Source organism: Amblyomma mixtum, chromosome 3 (genome assembly GCF_055824585.1).
Source record: "Amblyomma mixtum isolate Tamu chromosome 3, ASM5582458v1, whole genome shotgun sequence".
NCBI classification, from domain to species: domain Eukaryota; kingdom Metazoa; phylum Arthropoda; class Arachnida; order Ixodida; family Ixodidae; genus Amblyomma; species Amblyomma mixtum.
The window spans coordinates 197,241,226-197,246,426 of NC_143014.1; the positions used below are offsets into that span (position 1 = coordinate 197,241,226).

General features: G+C 49.8%; 1 pseudogene; it reads left to right on the forward strand.

Annotated features, from left to right (window-relative positions):
• The first annotated feature begins 663 nt into the window (after positions 1-663).
• Positions 664-748, forward strand: LOC149353216 (U2 spliceosomal RNA; annotated as a pseudogene).
• Positions 749-5,201: the final 4,453 nt, after the last annotated feature.

Genomic DNA, 5,201 nt, shown 5'->3' on the forward strand with positions numbered 1-5,201 from the left:
CCTTTCTTGGCACGGTTAGTGCATCCCACGGCACAGCAGCTCGCAGGCATCACGAGACAGGGTCGAGGAACGGATTCCGGCGCCCGCACTGCGATAGCTTACTTGCTCGCCCAGCAAAACTATACGGGATCGCACGCAAACGGAGGACTGTTTTGCCCATCGGGTTGCCGGCGTGAGCCGGAAACGTCATCGCCATGACGTCACTCGCCTCGCGTGACGTACCACAGGAGAGGTCATCCTTCCTCCATGGGAGAGGTCTATTGTCGCTTCTCGGAGTGAATGAAAGCACCGCCGACGAAAGTGCCGGCGGAGTTTTGCGTTTCTTCGAGCCTAGTTTCCACTGCTGCCACCAGGTGCCGCCACTATTCCGTCTCTACTGAGATGGCGTCTCCACTCAGATCACGGTCTCTCGCCGAAAATGTTGTGTCCATTTATAAGCGATCCTCGTGCCTCAGGCCATAGTTAGTAGTGGAAATAATAGATACCTTGAGGATAGCCGGCTATTTTTGACAAAATGTATGTTGCCGCGTTTGTGAAAATTGCTGGTTCTCCTTTTTCTTTTAGACTGCGCGCGTAGCCGGTTACACATAGGGAGTCAGCTGGGAGGAGGTCTGGGTCAAAAAGCCTATATGGTATATCGTTGCGCCGCATACCTTGCCGCACAATTTTTGGAAAGTGGCGTCGTGTGGAGCTTGCTCCCACTGTGCCGCGGGTTGCCCTGATATTGCACTACATTCAGGTGCAGCCCTTGCCCTCACCGGGGGGCAATGTTGTAATCAAAAGACAGATATACACTCGCGCGAAGTATCCGCTCGTTTAATGTGGCTGCGTGGAAGGAGTACGAAACAACTCATATTGATTGCGCGCCTTAATTACACTTACGAATGTGGATGTCATGTACAGAACATTGACAACCGAATCCGGCGGCGTAGTTCAGAATAAAGGACTGGCGATTTAGTATTATGCGAAAGCATGGTTTTTGTGGAGGTGGACACCCAATGCTACCTAAACATTGAGGGGCTTTAGTGCTACCAGAGTCCCTCGTGCTACCAACCCTAGAAAATTTGGGCGTCGTTTAGGGCAAAACGGTATATTTGTGCAATTACGCAAATTTCATTTGCTCGGAGAGTATTTTTTTTTTCTCTCAAATTGGGAGGACAGTATAAGCTTTTCGTTGTTTTTTCTCTGCAACTGACGGAGGCCCGTACAACATGGACGCGCGCTAGAAGCCTGTTTCACAAGCAAGTGAAAACACTTTGTTGCTGCGGCGCAAAAGCTGTTTAGAGCCATCGGGGCGGCTCCAGCACTCAGAGCGGCGATGTTCAAACAAGTTACATATTTCTCGCAGCACTGCGCTGCTCAATGTTCAGTCGCTTGCATGCCAACCAGCCTTTACACGGATGTAATCGGACGTGTATGTTCCATGATGTGGCCAGTGGCACCCGCTGCTGTGATCTGGCGTACCACCTCCTTCCCTCAACACGCGCAGCACTTTCCTCACGCTGTATCCGAGCTCGCTGCATGGCGTGAAATTCCTGTTTAGTAAGCATACCTGCATGTTTGTTTTGATAATTAGGAAAGAAGAAGGGCGTCATTTTTTTAGAAAGGAGCGCATTTCTGGAATTCTTAGCTATAGTCTAACTAGGGAAACAATTCCCAGTTCTGCTGCCACGGTGGTTCGGTGGTTATGGTGCTCGGCTGCTGACCCGAAAGACGATCGAGGCTTCGATCCCGGCCTTGGCGGTCGAATATCGATGGAGGGGAAATTCTAGAGGCCCGGGTACTGTGCGATGTCAGTGCACGTTGAAGAAACCCAGGTGGTCGAAATTTCCGGAGCCCTTCACTATTTCATTTCTCATAGCCTGGCTCACTTTGGGACTTTAGACGCCCCAGAACCATAAACCATAATTCCCAGTTCCACCGTGATGAACAAAGTGAGTTGAGGTCACATGAGGCATACAAAAGCTGTAACAATCACTGCTTCATTGTTTTAATTGACTCAAACTGTTACGTCAGCCACCCTCTAGAGCAATCGCAGCAAATGGACAAGCAGCTTTTATAGCGCAGTTTCGGTGCACTCCTCAAGCGACATCCAGTCACTTTGCACGTGGTATCCTTTGGCTGAAGTCGAAACCGACTGAACGTAAGGGAATAAAATTCAGTTAATTCCACATGCCGATGCATGTTTACTAATATCTTCCGGAAAGTGAAAAAAAAAAACACATACACGATATAGAGCCTTTAATTTGTAATTTCCAAAGAACTCTTTGTAGCTTCTTGTAGCTTCATTTAGAAGCTCTTTATTTTAGACCCTTCAGTTCAAAATTACCGCTACGCTGCTTATGGGCATCTGGTAATGGGGTAGCTGCATGATAAAACTAGCTACTGAACTGCGCATAAATATACATTTTTTTTTTCAAAATGAACGCTATTTTTCGTATCTACGAAAATCTAGAGAATTTTTTATGGCAAATTTGGGGAGAAGCGGTGCTGGAGGTTGGCAGCACTGCTTTCTATTCAGGCCCGTCGTAACCGCGTGTTTACAAGCAAAGGAGGGGTGCGCGGCAGCCGCATTTGACTGGTGGTGGAAGTAGGCTTAGCGCCAATAGGAATACATGGATGTAAATGTTTTAAAAGCATTTTTTCTATTTCAATGCACCTATGATGTCCTTTCGTGAGGAACAGCCAAGTTCATCCTAGAACAGGTTGTGAAAGTAGGAAACATCATTGTGAAGGCATTGTATTTTTAAACAGCGTGTTAAGTGTATGTGGAGGGGTATCCCTACATGCAAGTAAAACTTTCAGAAATATTTTTCTCCTTTCACAGACTACCCACGGAGGCGGCTGATTGCTAGCAGATGCCGAGTGCTTTGAATACGAAGAGTGTGAGAAAGTATGCTATATTATTTAGAGGCAATTTTTTGTTGCGGAAGCAACTCTACGCTAGGTGTGTGCGATTTCGCGAAGCCCCGGAGAGCCCCAACTGCGCATGCGCGAGGAGCGAGTGTGAAAGTAACTGCGTAATTTACTTTCCTAAAATACAATTTTCATTTTCTTCATTACGGCCCCAATTTCTTTTTCTTATTTAACTCCCACTTCCTCCCTTCCTCTACAAACAGATGACGGGTGTCCACCAAGATATGTGAGACAGTTACGGCGTAATTTCCTTTAATAAAATACAATTTTCATTTTCTTCATTACGGCCCCTCTTTCTCTTTCTTCTTTCACTAACACTTCCTCCTTTCCTGTAAGGTGCGGTTCAGGTGTCCACCGAGATGACAGAGAATTACTGCGCCATTTCATTTCCTCAAAAAGCGTTGCGTTCAAAGGGCAAGGCATCGTGCCGAACGGGTGGTGGCGTTCCGTGGACTCCCTGGCAGCGCTACAACACGCTGGCGCGTTCCACTCCTAAAGGGGAAGCAATTAGTCATTAATTATGTGGGACATCATCCAGTGGTGACGTCACCAGTGCCACAGAGGCATTCAAAGTGGTGCAGAAACACTTTCGCCTCTACGCACTTCAGACAGTCAAAGTGCCCCCTGAGATGCCGCCGCCGCTGCGATTGCCGCGCCGTTGCTTCCGCACTTCTACTCGGTATGGCCATGGGTCAAACCAAAGCCAATTATTTTTTATACGCCACAATAAATGCGTGTTCTGAAACCGGACATACGCCCCAAAGGCGCTCTTCTATCCCCTGGATGTACTACAGTGTTGTGTGACTCTAGAACGGCAGTGAAGAACTACGCCAAGGGTAGGGTATGTAGTGAGGCCGCGCGCATACTGCGCAAGGCCGAAGACATCGGACGCAACAGTCCTGTGGTGATCAAGTGGTTTCCAGCCCACATGGGCAGTGACGTGTCGGAACGCGGAAACGTGAACCACAACGAGACGGCCAACTCGGCCGCGCGAGGACTAACCAACCGCGCGGCTGAAAGCACGGCCGACTCGGAGTCCTGGTCGCGGCGCAGTTCCAAGGACAAGATGACCACCTTCAACGAAATAGTGAAATGGTACAGACTGAACAGACAGACTATGCCGCCACCTCACCCGGGGCTTACCCGGAAGGAGGCAGTGTTATATAGACAGTTACAGACGGGGTCCCTGCTCACCCCGGTGCTAGCTAAGCACGTGTGTCCGAGTGTGCACGCGAGCGACATATGCAGACTGTGCGCGAAGGAGAGAGCCACCGCGGCTCACATCCTTTGGGACTGTAGCGTAAATCCGCGCGAAGCCAGCGAGAAGACGACGATCCCGCCGCAGCTAGAGGCTGCAACGAGGAGCTGTGATCAAACGACACAACTCAAGGCCGTCCAGCAGGTCTCGGCAGCTCTCGAGAGGCAGCGACCGAGCGAAACCGAGGAGAGGGGGGCGGCACCCCCAGGAAGGGGGCGGCGGCCCTCTCGAACCCGCGGAAGTAGCGAGGGACGTAACAAGACCTCAAGGAGCACAACGCACGAGATTGACGTAGTGGCCGCGTCGCGGTAAAAGCTTGTCCTCCCTGCTTGGAGGGAGCCTAACCGACTCTGCAGGCTTTCTAAATAAAAGTTGTTCTCTCTCTCTCTCTCTCTCTCTCTGGGTGCTTCCTGAATCACGCAAGCTTCTGGTGTAATCTCACATTTCTGCCACGCACGCTACATTCCCTCGCAAATACTTCTCTTCAAAAGACAGCAAGGCTTATATTAAGGACAGTCCTCAAACAGCGCGATAAACGAAACTCGCACTGTAGCAGACGGCTAGCCTCGTGATTACACACATACGAGGTCTGTTAGAAAAGTATCCGACCTTTGGTCGTAGAAAAAAAACTTGCATAACTGGAGCGTTGCAAACCTAGTCACCTTCAAAGTAGTCTGCTTGGGACTCCACACACTTCTCCAAGCGGTGCTGCCATTGTGGGAAGTATTCCGAAAAGGCCCCTTTCGGAATGGAGTTTAGCTCAGCTGTCGTTGCAGCCATAATGTTCTTCCTGGTCTGAAATCGCGCTCCTTTCAATGACCTTTTGATTTTGGGAACCAGCCAGAAATCGCAGGGGCCATATCAGGACAGTAAGGAGTCTGTTAAACTACAGGAGTCTGGTTTTTCGCCAAAAAATCGGAATCGAGTGCGAGGAATGTGCAGGAGCATTGTCGCGATGGGTGCGCCAATTTCCTGTTGACCTCAGCTCCGGGTTCTTGGGCCGCACAGCATCACGTAGGCAACGGAG